The sequence below is a fragment of the Bos indicus genome, chromosome 26 (genome assembly GCF_029378745.1).
Source record: "Bos indicus isolate NIAB-ARS_2022 breed Sahiwal x Tharparkar chromosome 26, NIAB-ARS_B.indTharparkar_mat_pri_1.0, whole genome shotgun sequence".
NCBI classification, from domain to species: Eukaryota; Metazoa; Chordata; class Mammalia; order Artiodactyla; family Bovidae; genus Bos; species Bos indicus.
In genome coordinates, this window is record NC_091785.1 from 30,119,593 (window position 1) to 30,132,716 (window position 13,124).

General features: G+C 38.5%; 1 protein-coding gene across 8 annotated transcripts in view; it reads left to right on the forward strand.

The window, feature by feature from the left end:
- The window catches only part of ADD3 (adducin 3), a 133,973-nt gene that overhangs the window by 67,017 nt on the left and 53,832 nt on the right, over positions 1–13,124 (forward strand). Inside the window, exon 1 of one of the 8 annotated variants that reach the window (XM_019952838.2) lies at positions 4,111–4,208. The exons of 6 other annotated variants lie outside the window; for them this stretch is intronic. The gene's annotated coding sequence lies outside the window, so the exon portion shown is untranslated. Of the gene's footprint in view, positions 1–4,110; positions 4,209–13,124 lie in introns of those variants that run through there. One more of the 8 variants, XM_019952841.2, reaches the window with a different exon arrangement.

A 13,124-nucleotide genomic window follows, 5' to 3' on the forward strand; every position in this document is an offset into this window, starting at 1 on the left:
TTAAGCCAACTTTTTCACTCTCCCCTGTCTTTGACTTTCATCAAGAGGCTCTTCTGTTCTTCTTTGCTTTTTGCCATAAGGGTAGTGTCATCTGCATATCTGAGGTTATATTGATATTTCTCCTGGCAATCTTGATTTCAATTTATGCTTCATCTGTACACTTTAATTTGTACAGAAAGTGTACAATTGCCTGTAATTTACTTTAAAATGCATGAAAGAAAAAAAAAATAAAATGCATGAAAGGTAAGCTGTATTAATGGATGGAAAGAGAAATGGGTAGTTGAAGACATACATGATAAAGTATGAAAGTGAAGTTGCTCAGTCGTGTCCAACTCTTTGCGACGCCATGGACTGTAGCCTACCTGGATCCTCTGTCCATGGGATTTTCCAGGCAATAGTACTGGAGTGGATTGCCAGTACTCCAGGGGATCTTGCCAACCCAGGGATTGAACCCCAGTCTCCCGTGCTGTAGACAGACGCTTTACCGTCTGAGCCACCAGGGAAGTGATAAAGTATAGTACAGTGTTAACAATAGAATCTAGCTAGTGCATGTATGGCGCTCACTGTAAAATTCTTTCTAATTTGCTATCTATGTAAAAGTTTTAAGAATAAAATAAATACATATATGTTAGTATTAAATACAATAAATTCTTGAGGAGAAAAATCACTTTAAAAATGAGCTGACAAAATTTCATATCTCCAGCCTCCTCGTTTGAATGGTCTTTGTTAGTACCACCCAAGGCTCTAGTTAGACTGTCATGAGTTTAAGTGACCTGATTTAAACAACTCAGGGAGATCTTTGCTTTCCTTAGCCAATCTTGTAGGTGGGGCAGGTTCCTTCCCTTAGACATTTCAAACTAGTCTAAGTGTCCCTCAGAGCTTAAGCTTGCCAAGCAAAGCTCATCTCTGTGGCTGTTTTGAGTCAGTAATAGTTATACCCTATTTCTAGAAGCTAGTATCACCAGCAGCCAAAGGTTAAACTTTTCTTCTCCTCCCCTTTCCTACCCCAGATATAGCCTCGATCAGATGAGGTTTGTTAAGGAAAAAAAGTTCTTTGGTTTTGTGCTTTGTTTTCAGTCTACCACTTGTTTGAGATGCCTTATATTTCTTTCACAAATCACACTTCATGCTTTCACAGCACTTTAGTTGGAGACAACTTCTCATTGTGCTGGTTTGAGTTCTGGCACTTCAGAGCATCTTCATTCTGAAGATTATTTGGAGCAGAGAGCTTTTCTTCTCTTCGTTGGTTAAGCCTTAGCTCCTCCCTGTGTGTTCAGTCACTCAGTTGTGTCCAACTCTTTGTGACCCCATGGACTGTAGCTGGCCAGGCTCCTCTGCCCGTGGGATTTCCCAGATAAGAATACCACAGTGGGTTGCCATTTCCTACTCCAGGGGGTTTTCCAGACCCGGGATCCAACCCACATCTCCTGTGTCTCCTGCATTGGCAGGTAGATTCTTTACCACTATGCCACCTGGGAAGCCCTAGCCCCTACTGGTACCCAAATTGAGTATACCATCCAAGTTGTGTTTGAAAATACTGGCATTAGGAGTGTATGAACTCTTGTGCAGCAAAAGAAGAGAGGAGAGGTGCTTGGAACAATGAATTCAATCATGGGATACCTGGTTTATTTTTTTTAAATACAGTTAAATAGGTAAAATATGTTTTGAATTATTTTGTTCTTTTCTATAACTGATGACAGTAATTAATCACAAGTCATTTTACATACTGAAAACACAAGTTATTGACATGCTGTATGTTTGAAAATAGAGTATAACAAAATGACATTTTACAAAATTTAAGTGAAACAGACATTTGACATAAAATTGGAGTTGGAGGGCAATGGAGAGAGGGGGATAGAATACTTCTTGAGTTTCACATGAGTCTCTGGCACTCAATAGAGAGTATTTTTATTTAAAACCCACAAAACTGATGGGCAGAGGAAAGGAGAAATTTGATTACTTGAGAGTTATCCTAGAAATTGGATCTGTAAATTTACATGAATCCCTGAAACGGGCAGGTGTATGTGAGTGCCAAATAATGTCTGAACTAACCCAGAAAAATTCACTTTTCTGCATGACTGTGTGAAAGCATTGGTTCCCAACAACTTTCACGTTTATAAGGATTTTTTTTTTAAGGACTCACTACACATTGGGCAAGCAGCTCTGTAGTCCAAAAAGTACTGGCTGGATTTAACGTACTGGGGGCATGTGGATTCTGAAAAATGTCGCACCTTGTCTATGCCAGTAAATCAGAGTGTCTATTCTTGATACTGAATCTGATGTCATTGGCAAATTTTCCTCCTTATTGGTAGGGTGATACTCAGAAGGGAGAAATTTTTTCCCTGTATTTTGCTCTCTCTCTGAGGTGTTCTTACGATTTCCTTTTCTTTTCTTTCTTTTTTTTTTTTTAAAGCTATGAAATAATACTGGCAAGTCCCAAGAAAACTAGCTCTGGATTTCATTTTGTCTCTTCAGCTCTGTGTGATCTTGCGCACATTCCTGACATGTTACAAACAGCTTGTGTCTCTGCATGTGCAGTATCCATTTTCAGTGGTGAAAGCCCCAAAAGGAAACAGACTGATTCTTCCATGCACAAACAGCTGGGCAGTTGTGGATGGAATTAATTGCTGATATGTATTGGCTGTGTTTTTCTTCTCTTGTCATTTCCTTTGCAGCTGTGAAAGTGAAATTTGACTTGAAAACAGACATTTCCAACAGTGCAAATCCAAAAAAGTATCAAGATGGCACTCTTCTAATAGAATATCTAACCGCTACCTTTAAGTTGCTCAGTTTAGGGGTTAGATGGGGAAGAGCAAGGGATGGCAGCAGGTGATTCATAATTATATATATGGATGAAAAAATAATTATATCTGGCAGTTGGACTATGAAAGGAAGATTTTAGAATGGATTGACTTATCATATGGGAAGAGTGACCTTATAATCCAGCAGAAGGTTAGATCAGTCAGCACCTACCTCCTGAAAGAGGGTGTTCTAGGCCATCTCTCAAAATATTGAAATTTCAGTACTCCAGACTGATTTGTTGTTCCAGTGTGAGGGAGTAGCAATTGGAGAGGGTAATGTGACAACATTAAAAATATTTTCCCAGTCTTCTCCCAAAGCTTTTTCCGTTGTTTGTTTTAAATGCTGTATAAATGATTATATAGCTTATTTTTTACATGCTGAGGTATTTTATTGAGAAACCTATTTTTTTTATTTCATTGGTTATAGGAGTTCAGTTAATAATAACTGGTTGTGTCTCTGAATGTGCATACAGAAAGTAGTATTGATTAAAGTCATTTTGAACAATAATCATGTTTAATAACAGTTTCAATGACTGAAATTTTAAGCTCTGTTAAAGGTTTTTAGACAGTATATATGCATCCTATTGAATATCTTATTTGGAAATAAATCAGAAAAAATTAAAGCATGTAGTTATTTGAAAAAGTGAGTGATTGAAACTTTTTTAAAAGCCCAGTGTGCATATTAATGATTTTCATCAAAATAATTTCCCCTTTTATGCATTTATTTCAATATCATATCAAAGCATAAATCAAATCCCTTGTTTTTGAAGGCAACTCTTGCTAATTAGTTGATAAGAAAATGCTTTTTTTTTGTTTCTGCATTGCCAGGAGAACTGGAGCATTAGTAGAAAAGGATAGGTAATGCTTGAACGTCTTCAGGTCCCCTGTCTTAGCCAAATAGGCCAAAGTCAAGTTCTAGAGCAGTATTGCTGACACCTTGAGATATGCAGAAGCTGCTGTTGCTAAACTTAGAAGTTGGCATGGTTGGACTTCCTTTATAGTAATCCACTTCCACCTAACGTTCTGTTGGCTGAGCTGCATGATCTACCTTGCATTTTATCTTTACTTTCTTCACGAAAAAGCAGTGTCTGTATTTCATTTTGTGGCAGGAAAGCTGATCTACAAACCTGAAAATTTCCCCCGTTTCTTTGAAGACAGTTAACCAATTAATTTTGACTCTGAGGCACTGCAGAGTGTTGTGGCAGCACTAACGTGCAGTTTGCCCTCGCTGAAGTCGGTCTGGGTGTGTTGTTTCCCCTAGAGTGTGGGCTCCACCCTTGCTCTAACCGCACGGTGTGGATATCTCACTGTTTAAAACAAAGTTCATTTTTAGGGCAGCGTTGCATCAGAGTTGCCACACAAAACCCGGCTTAAGAAAATTACAGCAGCTTCCATTCTTTTTAATAAGTAAGTACAAAATTGTCCATTGTAATCCTGAGAGCTCACAGCTTTAGGGGGAAGCAGAGATAAGATAGATGGTTAATTTTGTGCCAGTTGCTACCAACGTGCAATATTCTTCTTGGGGAGGAGCCTGTGGCTTTATCAATCAACTAAATTTTTCCCTGTTAGTTCACTTGTCTGCTTTTTGGCCCTCTTGAACAGTTTACTGAACTGTTCTTAATTGTTTGGGGGGATGACATTGACTATTTAAGGAAAATACTGATAGTCTCTCATGTGCTAATTGTTAAGAGTAAAATGCTTAAAGTCGTGTTTTACACTGAATATATTGGACTCATTAATAGCATAATCTGGCAATACTGTATTTCAAGACATCATAGCGTGAACTTTGTGTGTAAGAGTGGGTTCATTGAATTAAAAAAAGGCAGCATCTAAAGAGCCTTTATTTCTGTCATAATGATGCTTTGTCCTCCTGCTATTGGGTGTTTGTCAGAAGAGTTGGAGAAGGCTGAAGCCCAAAGTTCTGCTCCATGCCTTGTCTATGCCTCTGTGTTCTTTCTAGCGTTTGTGACGTGAACGGTAAGTTGAACTATAGGAGGTTTATTGTTATTCAGTGAGGGCCACATTCAGCAATAATTCTTTGCAAATGGGGGCTAACTTTTCTTTTTCTCACACTGGAGTTCTGTTTGGAGTTGGGTTTTAAATGCCTGTGAGTATGTAATTCTGCACTGCCCTACGAGGGCACAATCGAAGAGAGGCTGTGCTGTGTGATGTCTCCACTGTTGTCTTCCTCTCCTGCAGGTTCAATGTGTCCCCTTGTGGGGCAGACGCACCCATTTGATAAAGCAAGTTGAATCATATGCCTAAGTTGAAATCTAAAGCTGTGTGCTGAAAACAGATTTTCTGTAAAGCTTGCAGGGGTGACATTGTGTCATCCTTTTTGGACTTGGATTTCCTAGCATTTCTTGCTTCAGCTTCCTCTTGGTTGAATTACTACTCTTTAGTAGTAGTAATGTGTTTAGCTATTTTCTAACATCACAAGGATACAAGAATAAAGTAAAAGCATGGTATCATAGAAAGAAACACTAGCCTGGAAACCAAGAGGCTTTTACTTTGGACACTAGTTTATCTGTGAAATTAGGAATTTGCGTTAGCTCTCTAAGACCTTTTCCAGCTTAGAATACTCTCATTCTCTGGGTAAAAGAACCATGCCTATTCCAGAGATGCTAAAGGGAATGCACTAGATTTGAGAAAAAAAAATGTTTAGATGTTAATCCAGAAACATTCTTACAAATGACGTTAGAACTGAAGCTTTGCTTTAAATAAACTGTATGTTCAGAAATTTGGGGAATTTGCTATTTAGTATCTGAGGAGTAGAATTAGATATATAAATCATCCCCTCAACAAGAAAGTAAATTTTCAAGCTGTAACTCGGTGAATCTCTTGCCACAGGTGTTGTGTAGAAATTTTATTAAATGTTGCCCTGATTCATGGGGTCGCAGATTCATGTGGGCTTCCCTGGTGGCTCAGGTGGTAAAGAATCCGCCTGCTATGCGGAAGACCTGGGTTCAGTCCCTGGGTTGGGAAGATCCCTTGGAGGAGGGCATGGCAACCCACTCCAGTATTCTCGCCTGGAGAATCCCACGGACAGAGGAGCCTGGCGGGCTGCAGTCCATGGGGTTGCACAGAGCTGGGCTGCAGTGACTAGGCGGCAGCAGCAGCATGCTCAATGGACAGTTATTAGTTCTATAGCCTTGGGTAAGTGGCTTTCAATCTTTTAAAAATATATATATTTTGCATCATGACCCAATACATGAACAACATACATACCACTTAATCTCCAAAATAAATTTTTCTTAGCACAAAAAACACAGTGCTGTGTTTTCTATTCTGATTCATTAAGAAAAAAGTGTGTTTCAATCCACTGAGCTAGATGACCTCTGCTGTCCCTTTGAACTCTAGGAGAATATAGTTACTCCTGGACTTTTATCCTTGCTCCAGAGCAAAACTTGGCAACTAGTTTCCTGTTAAATATTGAAGTTAAAAGCTTTTCTAGATAGATTTTATTTAGAACAGTTATAGAAAGTCAGTAGGTGATATCTCATACTCTGTCTTATTTTTTTCTTCTAATTATTATGTAATGTAGAGAAAATGGTTTTTTTTTCCCCCTTAGTCCTATTATATAGCTGCCATCAAATCCCTTCCTCTTTACCTCCAGTGTGCTGTACAAATTTTATTTATGCCCACTGTATTAGTGAAAACTAACATACCATGACATGAAAAGGGTTAGAAAGTCTTTTCCAGAGAAATAAATTGTGTGTCCTGTAGATTAGATACAGAGTATCAAATTAGCCTTGATAGACCCTATCTTTGTTTTCCTCAGAGTTTTCCCAGGGCTCAGTATAAGTTACCTTCTAAAAAGTATTAGTTTTGTACCTTAAAAAATGTACATGGAAAAAGGTGAGACCATATAAAGGACATATGACAGAATGTCTCTTTGGCACCCTAATGTTTGAGCCCTGTGCCCCGGTGGGTATTTTCTTCTCTATTTTTTCCAGAAAATTTCTATGAATATGAGTGGATATATTTTTTAAAAATCCAAATAAAATTATATTACACATAAACCATTGTGTATCTACCTCATTCTTTTTAATGGGTGTGTCTCAGTGGATGGATGGATGTACCATCATTTATTTAAGCATTCATCTTTTGATAGACACCTGGATTATTTCCATGTCTCCCTTATCAGATATACTTATCAGTCTTCTCTCCTGCCTCCATTTTGGGACAGAACCTAGAACCTAGGTGCTTTTGGAAAGGGGTGAGAGTGCTGTGTGGAAATGGAAAAACCCCTCACTTTTGTTCCTCTCGGTAGAACACCAAAGTAGGCCCCACTGTCCCAACTATCATGAATGCCTAAAACTGCCCTGGGAGTCATTTTTCAGCAGATTAATGAAATGACATTGTGTTCAAAGTCTGGTAACTAGAGTGTGAGATTGTAAGTAGGTCACTTAACCCCCTTGATCTTCAGTTTTACCATCTATAAAATGACAGATTGAAATAGATGAGTCTTAATGTCCCTTCCAATTGTAATAGTTACATAGTATTTTTTAATATTGGCTTAAGCTCTAGAACCCAAATTGTATGAAGTTTCTGTTATTTAAATTAAAAACATCTTTTGTGTATATTGTGTGGTCTGTAATTTGTTTGACCTGCCATATGGTCTAAGCTATTTGAAAGTTTAAGAATGTTAAAAAAGAGAAGTTGAATAACATACTGTATTTTACATAAACTCTCCTTTTCTAAAAAAAGAAAAATCACTTTCAGAAGTATAAAACCCTTTCCAGAAGTAAAAGCAAATCTTTTTATCAAGCTTTTGAATACTTGAGGAGAAGATTCTGAGTGAGGTGATGTTTGTTTTTAAAATGGATCTTTGTAATTTTCAATGAATCCAGCCATTCAGAGTTAATCCTAAGGGCTTTGAAACTTGGCTTCAGTCCGCTTGTTTAAATTGTTTTCACATTCTAGCCCTCTAATCCATCTCCTTGTTTCATTGAATGCTAAAATTGATGTTGCTTGACATAGCTCAAGTTTTCTGATTTGGTGCTGAGGAAGCAGCCTTAGAGGTGAACTGTGCACTCCCATCCTGCCAGCAGAGTTATCAAGTTACACAGCGAAGTTACAGAGTAACAGAAGCAGGAGTTTTTGCTGTATCACATGTAGGATGTTTCAGTTCAGTCCAGTCCAGTCGCTCAGTCGTGTCCAATTCTTTGCGACCCCATGAATCGTAGCACGCCGGGCCTCCCTGTCCATCACCAACTCCCGGAGTTCACCCAAACTCCGGGTGCATCGAGTCGGCGATGCCATCCAGCCATCTCATCCTCTGTTGTCCCCTTCTCCTCCTGTCCCCAATCCCTCCCAGCATCAGGGTCTTTTCCAGTGAGTCAGCTCTTCACATAGGATGTTTAGCATTGCCTATTTCACAATTCTTATAATTCTGTCAAATGAAAGCTATCCTGAAAGCAGAATGGAATAAGAATATCTTCATTTGATTTATATCATTACAACAGAGAGATAAGAAGACATTTTCTTGGCATGAAAGTAGAGGAGTCTGTGTGTGTGTGTGTGTGTGTGTGTGTGTGCGCGTGCTGGTGACCCTAGCTTCTTAGCAAAAAGCTTGACATACCTTGAATAAGTGTGCTTCCCTGAAACCTGAGAGATTGTTATCCAAATAATGCTAGTGTTGCATGTTAGTTTTCATGTCAATTGTTTGACATAGTTCAGTTTATCAAAATGTATTGAGGACCTTCTAGGAGCCAAGAACTGCATTAAATAGTGGGAATGCCAGGTGACAGACAGGCTCACCAGAATCTACTAAAATGACAACTGTTATTTCTTCCATTGTTGCAGTTTTCCAGTATCCACTGGTAAGTAGAACTGGGCAGAGAAAGTTCTTCAAGTTTGAGAAAATAAATGAAAACAAAGTATATTTCCGGTATTTAATAAGGGGTATTAATATCTTCTTAGGGTAGTGTCAGTTACTCTTCTGAGTGTGGGTCTGCTGGTGACATCAGTGTCCCACTAATCAAATTCTAAATGAAACACATTTGTGATACGTAATTGAGCCCTCATTTTTGCCTATTGTTGCACTTATTGTACCTTGTATTTTATAATGGCTTAAACAATTGCTTGTATGAAACTAGAAACTGGTCACACCATGTCTTGATGACATATCGCAATATCCTTGTCAAGTTACTTCATCCATTGTGGCATTTACAACTAAGGAAATTCTCCAGAGTTTAGAAATATACAGGATACTTCTGCCTACAGGATGTTGAACAAACTTTGTCTGAAACATTTGAAACCATTGTAGAAAAATAGTCCCAGGATAGCAAAATCAGTCAAGTAGATTGTCGTTTGAGCTGAAGCAGAAAGCTTTTTAAACAAGAGAGAAATAGTCTAATCATTACTCTGGTCTGTTATGTATGCAATCCCAGAAGGGACTGCTTTTTCTACTTTGGAGCCCAGCTTTTGGCCAGGGTCCTGTGACACTCAGTGGGAATTCACTTCCTATCAGGAAACGCTGTTTTTCAATGTATTATCTTGTTGAGACAACCACAGTGGACAATAGGCTATTAATGTATTAGAACAACAAGTGTCATAACTAAGCCAATATTTGCTTTGTTTTGAGTGTTACCCTACAAAAAAAAACTTTGGCCAGGCTTCAGAATATGTTTGACCATCAGTAACTGCTGGACATTTTTCATACTCTCAAAAACGTAGCTGAATAATTTATTCTTCTCTCTCTGTTGATAGGAAGTGAGTAGAGTAAACCTGCAAAAGTTCATCTCCATTATTAAAGCACTTTTTTCTTCTTTGTTCTTTTTAACTGTCATGGCTTTTGTACCCAGCAGTTGGTGCTGCTGCTGCTGCTGCTAAGTCGCTTCAGTCGTGTCCGACTCTGTGCGACCCCATAGACGGCAGCCCAACAGGCTCCCCCGTCCCTGGGATTCTCCAGTATTCTTGCTTGTATTTATCTCTCATTTGGCATTTGTCATAAACTGGCTTGTACTGTCAGTCTCTTTCCATGTAGTTGATAGAGAATTTTGATTCTCGATAGTTAAACTAAAAAATTCTTCAAGGGCAGGACCTAGATCTGTGCTTTATATCTCTTTATACTCAATCTAACAGCTGGATTAGTGGATAAGTAGTTTTTTTGGTTATATTAAGATGATATTTTGTAGCATTATTTGTATCTGGCCTCAGAACACAGTGGTTAAGTATAGATTTTTTAAAATTGCTCTTTTTATACCTTCACAGTTTTTTGTGATTACTTTTCAGTCTGCTACAGACGTTTCACACGTCTCACTACCTCAGCCATCTTGGGTGCCTGGCCATTCGGATCAAACTGTGATTAGCCCAGTTTTCAAGAGTTGTTCTAGATTCTCTGCCCTAGTTTACTGGGGAATGGGATAAGTCAGTAGCCCTACTCACCTCACTCAGTTTAATAAACCCTTACTGAGTAAATATAAGTGGATAGTGAAGAAAGGGAAAATGTTGGCCCAGTTACTGGAGCAAACAGACATAAACAATTCAGAGGCAACACAGACTATGATTAAGTGCTTTGGGGAGGGGGAATGGGGAGGCTAACTCTGATGGAGGAGACTGGGGAACCATCATGGAAGGAGTTGGTTTTCTAATAGACCGCAAGGTGTAGATTAAGATTCGGCTGGATGGAGATGAGCAGGGAAAACTTTCCAAGTGTGTGAGAAATAAGGTGATCAGAGCATCAGTTAGGGAAACGGCTTTGTTTGGGAGAGCCATCATTTTCCTCTAAATCGGTGAGAGATCCTAAAACTTTTTCCATCCTGTTTTCAGACCCTGAATTTTAGAAACCCCTAGTCTGATTCTGAATAATTTCTTTTTTATAGATGGGAATCCAGGATGCTTTTAAAAAAAAAAAAAAAAAACACTTTAGGGAATAACTAAGAAAATGGTTATGTTTGGAAAATTATGGTAGGTAACTTTGTGTTAACTCAGATGTAACAGTGAACCCAAGATTGTAGTATCCGTATTACCTTTTAGATGTTTAAAATAATACTTTACAACTTTATAGAATACCCTCCCCTGACAGTAGAGATCAAAAGTAGACACAAAGCATTTACCAAACTCTGGAGAGCTACTTAAGTTACCAAGCTCCATGAAGATTGCTTTTTATTTGACAATAAAGTCTTGATGCAGGCTTTAAATCCAGCTAAATAGGCTGTATAGAACTAAACTGTGAGTCTAGTCTTTGTGAGCATCAGAAAAACAAGAATCCTACTCCAAGCTTGAGTGTAAAATATAGCAAGCAATTTAAGTGGACCCTTCAGGCATGTATGAGTGGGCACAAAAAGCTGAGTCATAAAATACATTCTCCCTAGTGAATTACCTTGAAAGTTTAAAAAAGAAGTGTTCTCATTATCTAAAAAAGGTATAAATGACTCTAAATTCTTACGAAAGCACACACCAAGAAAGTCTGTTTTGTGTGTTTTTAACCCTGGATACATACCTGCTGCTGCTGCTGCTGCTGCTAAGTCGCTTCAGTCATGTCCGACCTTTAGCAACCCCATGGACTGCAGCCCACTAGGCTCTTCCATCGCTGGGATTTTCCAGGCAAGGCTACTGGAGTGGGGTGCCACTGCCTTCTCCGGGATACATACCTACAAACCCCTTAAACTCAAGAAACTGATGCTTGAGGCACTAGGTGATTTTTCTTTTTCATGAAAGTTAACATTTAATGTACAGTAGCTTTTAAAATTAGTTTATTGCCAAAACCTTTAGTTAAAATATTTTTTTAAATGTTGTTCATATTTAATCTTCTCTTACATTGAGAGATCGTGTGATCAGCATTCTTTATAGCATATGCTGCTCTAGATAAGGAGAAAAATCTTGAGTCAGATAAATTGAGGGACTGGGGCAAGTCACAGTCTCTCCTGGGACCTGTCTCTTCCTATGGAGACATGAGAGGGTAGTACTTTGTAATAATACTCTTAACACCTTTAAATTCTAGAGATGCTCTTCCTCTTTTGGTTGTAATTAGATAATATTAGGGAAGGCAGTATTTATTTCTTGGAGGAGTTGTCATTTAGATTTATAAATGCTGGTTGTTTCTCTGTTATCCTTACAAAGGTATTTTTCAGCCTCTTGTTTTTAATAAGCTTGCCTCCATAAATTAGAGATGTTGTTTTAATGTTTTCTCTTTTCCACTGAATTTGACATTAGATTTTTTAGATCTTCTTTAACATTTTTTTTTAACTTTTTATTAAGACTCTGTTTCTAGCTGTGGATTAGAGGTTTCGGTGGTAGTCTCTTTATCTTCCCATCATCTTCAGTCTTCTCAATGTTCATGTCTGAAAAGAATCTCAGTCTCTTTTCTCTTCTATGAATTGTCATAAAATACCAAAATGTGTGCACACACATTTTCAGGATTCTTACTCATACTGACTAGGCTTACTTCTCAAGGCTAAATCTTATTTTATACCAGGTCAGAATCTAGACCTCTTTAAATGAATTGACAAGCCTATATGGCAGTAAATCGGAGAAGGCAATGGCACCCCACTCCAGTACTCTTGCCTAGAAAATACAATGGACGGAGGAGCCTGGTAGGCTGCAGTCCATGGGGTCGCTAGAGTTGGACACGACTGAGCGACTTCACTTTCACACATGGGAGAAGGAAATGGCAACCCACTCAAGTGTTCTTGCCTGGAGAATCCCAGGAACAGCAGGGCCTGGTGGGCTGCCGTCTATGGGGTCGCACAGAGTCGGACACAACTAAAGCGACGTAGCAGCAGCAGCAGCAGCATGGCAGTAAATGTCTAACACAGTTCTAGATGAAATAATGAAGCATATGTAATCTAGACATTAGGATCCAAAGGACTCCCCTCACCTCTTTCTAAAGCTCACAGTTACAGTTTTAGATTATACTTTGCAGAAGATAAAATTTAGTTAATTGAGGGATTTTGCTTATTTATTATTGACTTGATAATCAAATTCCTGAGAGTCACACTCTGTACTTCATGCTTTTACACTCCGGTAAACTTGATTGTAAGAAAATACAATCTATGAAAACATACATCTTATCAAGTGGTTCACACTAGAGGTGGGGACTTGGATTTGGAGCTGAGTAGATAGAGGAGGAGTTGGAAACATTTACCAAAGGAGCTTAACTAGGTATAAATTTGAAATGACTCAAAATCTGAAAACCTTGCAGTTGAGTGATGGGGACAGGTATAGTAAAAGGTCAAGATGCAACATAGTGTAGGTTCTGGAGCCCATATGCTTGAGTTTATATCATAGCTACATGCTCACTGGTGTGTGACCTTGGACATGTAACTTTAATATGCTATTTCTTTGTTTGTAAACTGAGTGTGGTAATAGCATCTA